The sequence below is a fragment of the Leuciscus leuciscus genome (genome assembly GCF_965113295.1).
Source record: "Leuciscus leuciscus genome assembly, chromosome: 20".
Classification (NCBI taxonomy): Eukaryota; Metazoa; Chordata; class Actinopteri; order Cypriniformes; family Leuciscidae; genus Leuciscus; species Leuciscus leuciscus.
Genome location: NC_138744.1, coordinates 10315691 through 10330623, shown reverse-complemented (window position 1 = coordinate 10330623; position 14933 = coordinate 10315691).

Sequence of the window (14933 nt, the reverse complement as noted above, 5' to 3'; positions counted from 1 at the left end):
CTGTTCTTGTCTGTCAGTCATATAATGCAGGTCTATGGTCACGGTCTCAAAACACAAGCACAGAGTCCAAATTAAAACAATTCCCCGTCGTCCAAATTAAACAATTCCCCATCGTAAGTACACATTGATGGCCTGAGACACGAAACGAGCGGTTTGTGTGAGAAAACGAACAGTATTTATATCGTTTTTACCTCTTATACGCAGACATGTCCGAGTGATCTGATCTGACGTGTACGCAGACTGGTGCATAGATATATACACTAGATGTCACCTTAAAGACATTCGTTCCAATGAACTGCCGTAGACAAAGCGAAATCTAGTGTATATATATCTATGCACCAGTCTGCGTACACGTCACACACCAGGATGCGCGAGCGCCCTCAGATCACTTGGACGTGGCTGCGTATAAGAGCTAAAAACTATATAAATACTGTTCGTTTTCTCACACAAACCGCTCGTTTCGTGTCTCAGGCCATCAATGTGTACTTACGATGGGGAATTGTTTAATTTGGACGACGGGGAATTGTTTTAATTTGGACTCTGTGCTTGTGTTTTGAGACCGTGACCATAGACCTGCATTATATGACTGACAGACAAGAACGGTTTGACCTAAAAATATCAAAATTGAAACTACCGCGGAAAAAAAGACACCTACATCTTGGATGCCCTTGAGGTAAGCTAAAACATACCAAAAATTAATTTCAAAGTGAACTATCCCTTTAAATCTAATTTAATTTCCTACCGTTTCGGAGAGAAATGTAGTAGCACGTTCATCTGCCAGTGGGTCTTTCATGGAGACTGTCCTCATGTGTTTGCAATTTTAATATGTATTTAAAAGTTGGTGCGCTTCACCAACGGACGTCGCTCAAATGCCTCTGGGCGCAACTAGATAGACCTAAAACCAATCAGAGCGATCGTCATCGTGTAAAGCCCGCCCCAACGTTTCTGATTGGTGCCGCGATTTCGAGGGATTAGAAATGGGCTTGAATGAGCTCTTTGCCAGACTACTTGCAGAGCAAATCTAAATCTGCCGGAAGTTGTCTGGGTTTTCCCAGGCTAATATTCATACTATATAGAACATACTTTTTTTAATGGTTGCAGAGTCATTTCAAATTCAAATGTCATACCTACTCAGACAGTACGAGTTTTCGGACACATCGTTAATGTCTCAGGTCAGAAGATCCCACCCTCGAGTCTCTAAATAATATTCTGGTCCCTCATTCAATGTAAATCTATTAGGTTTTTTATTGTCCACCAGGCAAAAATATGCTTTGGAAAGCAATAATACCCCATTTCTACAAAAAACAAAACAAAAAACAGATGAGTTACATGCAGTTACATGCATACTGTAACATACTGTTACAAAGAATAGTTACATGCATGCCAAATTTTTTTAAACTCTATAAGCACACACGCGCACACACACACACACACACACACACACACACACACACACACACACACACACACACACACACACACACACACAAATTGGTATAGAAACAATTTACACTCAGAAATTGATTGTAAATGTCACAATTACAAAGAAACTGCAAGTTACACATTGAATTAAATGTGAAACTTTGAAGTAGTAAAAACGAAATAGTATTTTCTTGTAAAACCTACTCCAGCAAATCAGGTTACATTTATATGACAACAATGTACTAAAAACGAGAATGATTTTCCTTTGTGTTTTTTGCGCACAGACAACAAAATTGTCTATCCTCATTAACACAGATCCGTGAAAATGACTAAAAACGCTGTATTATGCTGCCAGGCCAGTAGTTGGCGATGTTACTTTGTAAAGAAACACTACACGTCTATAGACTGAACACGTAATACGCATATGCATGCAAGCGGGAAGGAAGTCGACCGGAAGTTGAAGCCGGCCGCGTGCCACCATCTTGTAGCAGAACTTCACCTGCTGTTAGCATCCCATTGACTCCCATTCATTTTGGCGTCACTTTGACAGCGAATAACTTTACATCTAAGGCGTTTGAAGACTCCATTTGTCCATTATTTATTTCTAAAGAAACATGACAATGTATAAAATGCTCCATTACCTTGTAGCTTACGTTATGGCCCCGTAAAAACAGTTTTTGTAAAAGTAGGCTAACGATTGCGTCATAACCACGCGACTCTCTGTCGCATAGTAGAGAGATTACCGTATTGACGGGAGGAGAAGCTCGCGGGCAATCGGGGAGACGTGGAGGCAAAATGACAAAATAATTAATCAGAATACCTAGCAAAAGTTTCTCCTGCTCCTAGCTCATGGACACCTCCTACTCACGATCTCCGTCTCTGCAAGATTCGGAAGGGAATGATTCAGATTTCTCATGCCACAGCCACTAGAAGACAGACGGTTTGCTCACGTCACATCTACGTCGTCAAGCTCGGTTTGAGTCTGCGCGTCAGGAACGGAAGTCCTAAAAAATCGCTGAAAATGGGCTTCACTTGCCTCAATTGAGTTCCTGTCCATTTCTTATACTGTCTATGTATGCATGACATCAACGTTTTCACAAATTAGTTTTTTTTGTTGTTTACACTGAGATGATAATGGTATCGTTAAGGCCCCTAAAACACTGTTGTTGTGTAAATGAACGGCCAAAACGCATAAAAAGTTTGCCGTTTGTAGTTGAAAAAGGTGTCGTGTAAACGGCCCCTTAGAAAAATAATTTTTAACAGTGTATAAACAATAATTGTAATGCTTGGAGGGTAATGTTTCAATATAAACAAAATGAAGTGTTTGAATTATACTGCTTTTACACTGCAATAAACACTTGAGTAATGCCATGAGAACAATTAAAGTCTGACGTTTTAAGTCTGCTATCGTAAAGATGTTATCTTTGATGAAATGTTTTATTGTACATCTCTGCATTAAAGACCGACATTCAGTTTTTAGTTCCTATTCACGGCCTTTGGGTGTCAATGATTTACAGTATTTGTATATACACAGTGATTTATTAGTCTGTTTTTTTGGAAGTTGCTTTGACAGTGTGTAAAACAGAGTGAGAATGTGGACCAAAGGTCCAAAGACGCACTCGTCCCATGTGAATTTCACTATATTTAAGCGCAGATATATGTTTGGGGTAAGCATATGCTAAGACAGGGATGTGAGTACATGCATGTGTTCAAGTCCACTCAAGTGTTCACATACTGTATGGGAGTAGAAATACACACAGAGACTGGGATCAAGTGGAAAAATAGCTAACTTGTATTTTGCAACAGCTGTGTCAAAAGAAATCGGAGCAAAAGTGCATCTCAGCACTGTATGTCAGAAGAGATTACCTGTTGCTATGCAATATAGGTGATCCATCTTGTTGCCAAGGCAACTGCTTCCTGACTGAGAGAGAGAGAGAGAATGGAGAGTGATTTGGGAAGGCTTTGCGTTCTGTAGAGTGGCCTATTTGTGCTTGTGAAAGACAAGCCTCCGGCCACGGTGGAACCGTCGAGATGGGTCAAGCATAAAAATGTTTGCTTATATAATTCTGTTGTTCCCCTGTGGGCGAAAAACATTTCTGGGGTGCCACTTCCATCTAGTGGTCAGAAAAGACACGTCCATGTGCTTTATTCAGATAACCTTCTGTTGTTCAAATACTGTTTGCCAGCCTCATGTCAGCACTGTCTTTTCTTTAGCGATGACAGAAGTGGAGCCGGTGTTGGATTTTGCCTCATCGGGCCGCTCTGGTCGCCGTAATGCACTGCCCGACATCCTGGGCTCTCCTGTTGGAGTCCCTCCTGATCTGCCTCTTAAACTGGCAGAACTGTCCCTCACAGGTAACTCTTTTATACTTTGTTAAAAAAAAATATATATATATATATTAAATAAAATCCAAAGTAAAAGTATAAATAGAAAATAAATAAATATAAATGCATATAATGTAAAAAAAAAAAATATATATATATATATATAAATGCAATCTATATAATATTGCAATAAATGCAAATATATATTAATATTTGAAAATATGAAAATAAAGTAGTGCTGTCATATTTGCACATATTGCATAATTTTTTTTTTTATGTAATGAATATTTATATCTTGTGTGTGTGTGTGTATATATATATATATATATATATATATATATATATACTAAGGGTGGTGCAGCAGTTCAGATTGCTCACGGTTCGGTTTGTATCACGGTTTTAAGTTCACGGTTTCGGTGTGCTTTGGTATGTGCTATGTTCAGGGACTACTATAAAATGAAAATAAGAACAAATAATCAAACTACAAGCAACAGCACAAATAAATACAATAGAGCAAAGATACTTATAAAATAAACAGTGCATGCTTTTCAGGTTTTTCAGGTAGGTCTAACAATAGTTTTCAGGTACAGAAATTGAATAAAGAAATAATCAAATGTAAAGTAACATTGCATTTTTATGACTGTATAAATTAAAGATTCATCGTTATTAAAGTTACAAAAGCTATTCAATCATGAGTAGTGAGTGATTTCCTTGTCTTTTGTTGTTTGATAAATATTAACAACACAGACAGCAGGAATATTAGGCTACTGTCACTTTAAGACAATGCACAGATCCAAAATACTGATACTGATGTACATGCGTAGCCTTTATCAAAGTTTTAACAAAGTTTACAAGAGTGACCGTTTTGTTCATGTTTTTTTTTTACTATCACTGTTGTAATGTATTATTGGGGAGCCAGCATGTGCATCCATCGACAGAAACATACATTAGCGGAACTGTCTGTTTTATGCATTGTTATTTTCAACAAACCATATTATAGATGCGTCATCATATTTGAGAGAACAGTACGGTTTGAATTTTAATAAAAAAAATAAAAAAAAATTATACAGAGAACCTTTACACCCCTAATATATACACACACACACACACACACACACACACACACACACACACACACACACACATATATATATATATATATATATATATATATATATATATATATATATATATATATATAAACTAACCTTTATGTTATTAATCGATTTGATAACACTAAAATAAAGTATACATCGCAATTATTATAATTATTATAAACAATTATTATGTTGAGTTGTCGATACCACTAAAGTATGCAAATAGTTATACACGGAAATATCATTTTCCTGTTTGGAAAAGTCACAGAAATGAATAAAATCTAAAAAGTGAATATACTTTTTTTTTCTTTTTTTATTATGCTCAGCTCCGTAATATTATTTGATATATTCCTCTTGTGTGGCGTAAACCTTGTAGAGTAAATTTACAAAATTTGAAAATGATTCTGTCTTTTGAGTCTGTTGTTAATGAAATATTAATGAATCACACTTTATTTGAATGCTTTTCATCCTTATCCAGTTATCAGAAAAAACAAGGACATTCAAAAAGTGAGGGAACTCTGGAATTGGGTGGAAAGAAAATTTCAGTACTGAATAATAGAAACATTCATTATTCCTCAGTGTTAATTGTCTCTCTGTTTCAGACGGTCCAGGTGATGCTCAGTCCCCGTCTACGGAGGAACCCCCCACTCCCACAGAGAGCCCAGAGGTGAAGGAGGGCTCCTAGGTGGCCTAGACCACAGAGATGGGGCCTCGACCGCCCTCGCCTTTCCCCTGGAGCTCATCCTCTACCGACTGTTCCTGATGCCTGTCAGACTGCATTATGGGAAGCAACAGAGGGCAGCTAAAATCTGAAATGAAAGACAAGGTCTTCAAAGGGTCTGTGCAATGAAAGAATAGAATGTCCAAAAAACAGGAAAGGAAGCGGACTTGCAAAAAGAAGTCGAAGAGCAACCCTCACTTTTTTTAAACACATGAAGCCAAAACGTGGTGGGACCTGCTTGAGAATGCTTTAATAAATTTTACACATTTGTTTGACAAAATGCTGTTCTTTTTATGAGCTTTCTATCTAATAATGACTATTGTGAGTTACGTATACATCCAGTTGTGGTTTGATATTGTATGATATTATGTGATCTTAGTAATGTGTCTTTGAAAATCGCCTCAGTCTTTGGAAAGGGTAACGGTGAAGAGATACAAGCAGATGTGTGTGAATATTCAAGCGTCATGTAGCATTATCTTGAAATATTAAAATTATTTGTGAGTAAATTAATCATAACTGCCAAACCAGGGGGGAAAAATGTAGTATGAAAAGACCGGAAGGGAAATGGAAAGTTCAGAGTGGGAAAAGAAAAAATAGTTTGCAGCGTTTTGAAAAATAATTCAAAATGCAGACTGATTTCAAACTTAAATTTGAATGGTTTAGCATTTTAAAATAAATAAAAATGCTAAACTAATGTAATCTCAGTGTGCAAAGGATTTTATAACTAAAAAAAACCGTCCACTTTCTCTATAAACTCTCATATACTGTATGTGATGTATAGAGTGTCCTTACTGAAGGGAGTGTACTTACAATATATGTATATGTTTAGATCTTCGATGTCAGTTGAAAATACATGTTCTTGAAAATACTTATGAACTCGAGTTAATAATTGAGCTAATCTAAACAATAGCTATGATAAAACAGTGAGTAGGCCTACTTGTTCCGGTGTCCAAGAGCCATAGCCTTTTTAAGGTCTGAAACATGCAAACTGAATGGAAGAAAATGACTTTGATGTTCGACAAGTCGAGAGAGATCTTTTTTTATTGTCTGTGTCATGATAAGTGTGAAAAGTGTATTATTTATGAAGCGCAGGGCGTTTTGGGATGTCGATTTTTGTCTATTTTAATACGTGTGTTTATTTTACATTATCGTCCCATTTACCTACTCTACGCTGATGACTGCTAATGTATGTAAAATGTTGTAAATGTAATTGCCAAACTGGGATAAAATTGCCTTTGTATGTTTTTACACTGCAGTAACTGTGCTGTTAAAAACACATCGATGAAGTCACACAATGTGTGTATTGTATCTAACATTACAAAGACAGTGAATCTGTGAAGCTCTTTATGTATATACACAAATATCGAAAACGGATGATACCGAAAGGGGCCAGTATGAGAAAATCAATTGAAACTTGCTGTACCTCAGAACCCTTTTAAATGCATTAAGTGCTGTCTGTTCACCACCAGGTGGAGCCACTGTTCGCATGTGGACATTGCAAGCTACTGTACACGTCATATGTTTTCGATATGAAACAATAAGAGGGTGACCATGTGTTTCTCTGCAATAAAAGTCTAATGTCATACATATATGCCATAATACATTTAGCTTGGCTTTTTACAGGAAGTAAACAGGCAAAGTGAAGCTGTTTTTAAGTACACAATCAATACAAATGGATTCTTATATCTGGGTATGGCACCCAAGCAGTAGATGTAAACAAGTCAGGGTGAAAAAAAATGATTTAATGCTGAGACGATCTGTGTGCAAATCACACTGTTAGCCATGGCAGTCAACGTAAATGTTGATTTGTAGGAAGCAATCATGACACTGCAGCGTTTGAGAAAAGTCTTTTGGTGAAAAGGTCATTTATTATTTACCCTCATTTCATTCCAAACGTGTTTGCCTTTTATTTTTCTTCAGCGGAACACAAATCAAAAATCATGTGAAAGATGTTCATGCTAGTATTGTCATGTTAACGCAAAATAATTAAGCTACTCTTTTCCATGCTACAAAGTATATATATATATTTTTTTTTATTTTTTTATTTTTTTTTACTGAAACCTGCATCTATATTCGTGAGGATATTTTACACAATAGGGGCCTATTTTATCATCCTTTTGTGCTTTTAATTGAGTTTGTTCATTATTAGTTTATGATTTCCCCCTCAAGGGCCTTAGCAAATCATACCCTCCCCCTATGTAGTGTAATTTAATATAAACACTCCCAGTTTCTGTTAATAAATAAGTCTGAAAACAAGCAGAATTACAGCCTTCATCCAATACTTTATCACACTCAATTAATCGTCCTAAACATCATATAATGCTCATCATATGGCCACAGTCTCACTGATACTAAGCAAAAAGACAGTGATATACTGCTGATATTATGGAGTCCCTCCTGCTCTTGGCTCTCTAGTGCAGGTTTGATGAGGACATCCAGACTCCATCCAATAAAGATTAAAGGAGACTTCTAATCGTGATAAGAACCCCTTTTAAACATCTGCCCATCTGTGCCATTCTGACATTTTAAGACAACATCTGTGATGAATCCACAATGAAAAGGACACTTGAAGGTTTATATAGGCCCTTATCATTTGATCTAATCTTAAATTTGTCTAAATAAGTATTACATTTGAAATGCAGATTAGTGCCAAACAAAAAGTGTAGTGTAAATGATACAGAAACGTTACATTTTGTCTTTGTCTTAATGAGCATTTGCTTCCACTGTATCACATAACAATAAGCTGAACTAGAACTTCCCTATGGGATATAGGAAATAGAGTTAGTATTGGATAAACTGCTTTGTTTCTGAGCTGAATATATTTTGAGGCTTCTTGGTGGTCAAAACATCATTCCAGCCATGATAAAAGACTTTGCTTAGTAAAATAACAATCATAAATTCACATTACAATACAATTTTAACAAAAAATCTGTATGTCAATCATTTAATTAAATATGTAATTATTTTTTTTAATCTAGATTCATCTAATAGGTTTAGATCATTAATTAATGTACAATCAAATATTTGTAAATGTAATGAAACCTGTTTCACATGTATTCCTGTATAAAATGCATTCATAGCATATTTTTATTATACACACATAATAATAAATTCATATGAAAGGACAGAAATGACAAAATCCCCCATTTATTGCATGCTAATGCACTCATTAATTTGGCTATATGAGGGATAATATAATACAGATTCAGTGAGACATCAAATACAGCTATATTGGGACCCCCTCCCTTTATATATCAAGCACATGGACTGACTTTGTGTCTGGCTGTCTGAGGATAGCGTTAGCTTGCATGTAGCCACCCAAATATGCTGTGAGGGAGTGTCAGCCAATAAGAATGGTGCCTGTGCCATTGCCATGGTAACATGTTGCCATGGAAACCACCTAGGCTTAAAAAATGCACTGTATTGCTATAAAAAAAAAACTCTGTCTTGTATGTTTTGCAAAAGGAACATGCTCAAGACTCTTTCATCTGATGTCAGAAATCATGCAAGGTCAACAACATCATGTGACTGTTCGTAGTTACAGAAGCATAACATGGAGAGACACTATGTGGAGGTGGGATGGGTGAAGCCTGATGCAAAGCTGAAAACAAAGGCTACATCCTCACAGCAGCGGGATACTATCACATCTGCCCACATGCGGTGCGGACAAAAAGCATGCTAATAACTACATGTCATGTGAAAGCACAGCAAGTAGTGGCAACCCCAGGCAGTTGACTTTATCCATGGCACCCTCAGATCTTCCGTAATACAGACACTGAAGACCTTAACCGAGGGGTGACCTTTTCTTTGGTCCTGAGCCTAATAGTATTTTGTGCATGGCTTCTTGGCTGTACCGGGCCAGAGGAATTTGTTTTTTTGTTGTTGCAAATGATGATGTGTTGATGTGAGCCAATGAAAAATAATCGTCAGCTTTCGCAGCACAGGGGCATGGGGTGGCAGTACCAACTCAGACTCGCGGCACATGCCGTTTAACGTGCCAGTCATGCTGCCTGAGGGAGAGAGAGAAAGAGTGAGAGATGGAGCAAGTGGAGGAGGGGAGAGCCAAAGTGAGTGCAATGGATAGAGAGACAGAGGTGCAATGATGGAAAAAGACATGCAGACAAACATTAAGTCAGACCTCTAGGCAAAAACAACAATGAATTCCTATATGTGATTTATTGCATGAGCCACAATGATCCAAGACGGGAAAACAGGCTTTGCAATGGTTTAAATAAGTGGTTTGCAGATGGTTTTGCATTAGAATTTACATTGGACATGAAGTGGCAACCAAACACAGTACCAAAATTGTTTAATAATAATTAATTAGGGATGAGCAAAAATTCGATAATAATGATAATAACAATAATAATAATTATAATGTAACCTTTTTTATTATAATTAATTGACACATCTTTTTTATTTTGCATAATTATTTGGTTAGTTGCATTTAGCTCCAGCTATTCTCTGTACATCAACCTGTTGAGAACCAGTGATTTAAATAACATCAAACATCAAAAGTAGTGAATAAGTGGATGATTTGAAAATAATCACTGAACACAAGTGTCCTTTCAGGGGGTCAGCTTCATGTTGATATAAAGGCCTGAAAGGGCCCAGCTTATCTTTAAATGTTAAATGAGTTTCCGGCAACATGGCATTATCAACGGCAAGGTCATGCATGTTTTTTACTCCCACAAGTAACCCACAGCATACTTTGAGTGTAGCCTATACTGTATGTAAGTTAAAGTATAAAAGCATCTACTAAATAAACAAATGTGAATGTCAGGTATAGCACAATGAAGTTATTTAGCAACTGAAGCCATTAAAAAGTACCGGAAATTACATTCTGTTTCCGTTGCATGTGCATTATTTCACCGTGATGCAGACATAACACCGTACTAAAAACAGTTCACAGTGATAAAAACATGTGGCGCCACAACACAACACCGCTAACTGAATCCACAGTGAAACAGACAATGCTGCTGGTGAACGAACGACTCATGTGAGCCAATTCTTTAATGGATCAAAACACAGCCAGTTTATATTGCGTTTTACTTTATTTTATAAAGTACTACTAACAAAACTCATAACTAACTCATAATCTTTCATTCTAGTTTTAACTAAGCCTACACATTGTCATAGAACCAGACAGTAACTTCAATGATTTTAAATCTCGCGTTTAGTTGTAAACTGTAGGCCTATGTGTGTTTTATTCACGAAACAGAAGCGACTCAATTAGGGTAATTCATTCATGAATCAGACTGGCCCGATTGCCCATGTTTTTGATTCTCCAAAAAGAACCGGCTTACAGGGGTTATACATTTAAGAATTGGACACTGATTGGCCTGTAACTGTAATTAAAAAGGTACCTAAAAACAAGTTAAATTGCTGCCGTAAGTTCTGTTATACAGCACTTGTTCCCTGGTCGGTTTACAATGGGTTTGGTGTCATTCATAGGGATAAAAGACTAGGAGACAGATTCAACTGAATTTACCCCCTCCCACCTTGTGACGGACTATAGACGGGTATTCAGCTCACCCGCTTTCTGACCGTTATAATCGGATCTTTTGTTGAAATGTTGGCGGGCCATTCTGGGCCGGAGAAAACTAGGCAGCTGATATCTGCCTCTCCATTGTGCATTTTGATCGAGGCGGCTACCAGCATTACAACTTTATACTGGAGCAACCGTCAGCGCTCCCTCCTAGGAGACGCTGGTATTTTTCCACTTGGGCACCACTGGGAGAGACACAAAAGGAAAAGTGCCAAGGAGAACAGTTTAGATTGTGTAGAGACTACAGTCTCATTGTTGGGTGTAATGTCATCTGTTCCTGGAACAGTTTGCTTTATAGGAAAAATCAGCTGTAATGATTACGCCTAGCAAGGGATGAATATTGTCCACAATAGTAGGCTATAGTCAAACATCAGTTGATACATTTATTTGAAACCTTTTAGCAGTAGGCTACATAGGAACTGCATGAAGTTATGGAAGCCTGTTTCGGCCACGGAATAAAACAATTAAAATGTTAATTGCAACTTTTTGTCTCACATTTTTCCCCTCAGAATTCTTAGTTTTTCTTAAAGTCGGCATTAATGGAAGTCTTTTCTTTCCTATTGTAACGTATATCTGAGTAAAAAAGGCTTCTCGAACAAGAAAAAATGTAGGCTAGGCTAGGCCTACTTGATTTTACCCATCAGAAAATGATTGGATCTTTGTTGTTTGGTATTATTGCAATGTCATATGAGTGACACAAAAAACACATCATCATAGAACTGAGAGGAGAGAAGAGAAGAGGGCTGCGTTTAAGTTCATTTCTTTATGTCTTTCCCTCGCCAACTTCCCTCTGTCTCGCTTACGTTGCACGCGTGCCCATGTGACAGATTGAAATATGTATTTTATAAATCCCTAAATCTGTGAAACATTGACAGCACTCTAGTCACGCTTTGAATATGTGTAAAAAGTTATAAAATGTAAATTATTCATTTGTATGTCATTTTGGGTTAATCTGCGATCTATTAGTTTGGCACAATGCGACGTGCAATCGATTACCCTTGTCTTGTTGAACATTAGGGGGAGAACTCGCGGGGTTTTTCTCCATTCCACAAAAAGTTCGCAGTGGGGAAACAACGAACGAGTTTTGTGGTCAATCTTCACCCCCTCTTTTCAGGTATTAATTCCAATGATTTGTTAATTTTATGTTGTATAATGTTTAAGAGTGTGCAGATGTGAGTATTCTAGCGATTGCGTGTTGAGTTAAATGTTTTAAAGCTCATTAGTTCAGAGGTGCATGAGCTCGGAGCTCCATTTTGAGCATTAATGGCGCGAGGCCTACATAAGGGCGCGAGACCACATATAGGCCCTCATTTATCAAAAGTGCGTACACCAAATTTCCAGCGTACACCCAAAACCACGGTGACTTTGAGATTGATCAATATGGACGTTGGCGTACGGCACGCTCAAATCCTACGCCAGCTCAGGAGGTGGTGTACATGTACGCACGTTTTGAGTTAGTGCGGAAATGCGCAGAAAAACAATTCCTAACACCAAAAAACGCACTGACAAACTAAAAGATATGATATTATGACCCACTGTAAAAAAACAAAAACAACAACAATATAGTAATTATAAACTTCAGTGTTGATTTTTGTGCAACATGGACTTCAATGTTTAATTTGTGTGACTTTACCAAAGCATTTGATTTGTAGGCATATGTATTCCTTCAGTTGCGAGCATGTGCGCTTTGCCTGACGTTTCAAGCCTTGTTTATACTTTCGCCTGGCTCCGCAGCGCGAGTCTCCGCAGACTGCGCGCGCACCTCCCCCTATACTCGACGCGCTCGCCGTCGTACTATTCTTTGAATCAATGGTTAGGCCAGGGTTAAGGCTGATTTATACTTCTGCGTCGGACCTACGTGCGCACGGACTGGGTTCAGAAATGAAAGGCTTTCAATGACCAAAAAATAATTCAGACTGACAAAATAATAAAAATGACATTCTTCTTCTTTTAAATAATTATAATAATACAAATAATAATAATAATAACGACATTCTTCTTCTAAATAACAATAAGCGTCATTAATAATAAAAATTATAATAATAAGAAGAATATTACAAATTGTCATGCAATTCATGTGAATGAATGGTAGGCTACTCCACATCACATCATCATCACTATTGTACACCCCAATACATGTGAGGTGATACGAAATTAAATGCTAATTGTTTCAAAACACGTGCTGTAAAATAATGCATTGTGATAGGTCATTTGCAGCTTTGCTCATCCAAGTTTCTCTTCTTTGCCGTCTTCCGTGTGTCCATGGCGTAAAATGAGGGCGTGGGGGAAGCGGAGACTTGAATATATAGGGGCGTGTTATTCTAATGACGATCGTTTTCAGCCGCGGCATTTATCAAAGGCAGGTATTGCGTACACCTGGATTTCAAAGGTACGCACAGCTTCATAAATCAGGCGGTGAGAGGAGTGCAAGCATAATCTTACGCCAACATATACGCCAGTTTCTACGCAAGAATGATAAATGAGGGCCATAGAGAACATTTAGTGTGTTTCCACTGAGCAGTACGGCACAGTACGGTACGGTTGGGGTCGGTAAACCATGAATCGGCTAGCGTTTCCACTGCCAACAGTAAGTTACCCCCTTACTTGATAGGCGTGGTGTAGCCTATGCCGGAAAGAAGCGATCGACGTCATTTTCGCGCGAAGAAGAAAGCGACATAAACAACAACAACAACAACAACAACAACAACAACAACAACAACAACAACAACAATGGATGACATACAGCAGATCTTGCTCTTGTTTCTTGGCATGTTTGTCACAAGAAGCGAAGCGCCGACATTAGGCGTTTCTCAATACCAGGTACGCAAAGTTCGGACTTGCCAAGTCCGCCTCAGGAGAATGACTCCCGAAGACGCGAGTCCGGTTTTTCTGCAAATGGAACAGATTGCACGTCGCATTGTGCCAAACTAATAGATCGCAGATTAACCCAAAATGACATACAAATGAATTATTTACATTTTATAACTTTTTACATTTTATAAAGTTTGCAGTGGGGAAACACTGAGCGAGTTTTGTGGTTAATCTTCTCCCTTCTCCCATTCAGGGGTACAACACCCACTACTGGCTGAACCCTTGCAATGGGTTTAAATGGAACGCCTTTGATCACTTGGAATCCGCTATGGAGCTAATTTATCATTTACCTTTTTTTCCCCTTATAAATTTGTTTTACGCACCATTCTATAGGCTTGTATGTATGCTTGGGCTGTTGGAAAAAATATATAAAACAAACGAATAGGTATATGTACAGTTATAATAGTCAGCTTAAAGGTTAAAAAACAAAATAACTCCAATATCATACACTAGAGTTGGGTGGGGGTAAGTGTGACCTGCTGTGACATCACAATTGTGTTGCATTGTGGTCTATTGATTTGACTGAAGTGTACATATTGGCTGCATCCGAAAACGTAGGCAGCTGATGTTGCCTCACTGTCTTATCAGGCAATGACTTTACAGGCAGCGTTTGTGCACTAAGGTATCTCACGAAATTGATTTCGGACAGACTTCTGAGGGAGTGTTACAGTTTAATGATCTACAGCAAAATAGAGCAAGCTTTAGTGAAAACTAAGTGAATATTGAATGACTACAATAGTAATTTCTTGCTTGAAATGACATCATATAAGTGGAAAACATTGATCAAAAATGTACATACAAACTGATGACCAGCCGTAACTTTCAGACGCCATATTTTTTTTTCTAGCTCATCTGTCAGAATGGAAAGCACAGGATTGTGGGATAAAAATCGATCAGATGAAGGTATCTCAGTAGATGTGCCTTGATGCCTTCTGACCTTGGAATGCAT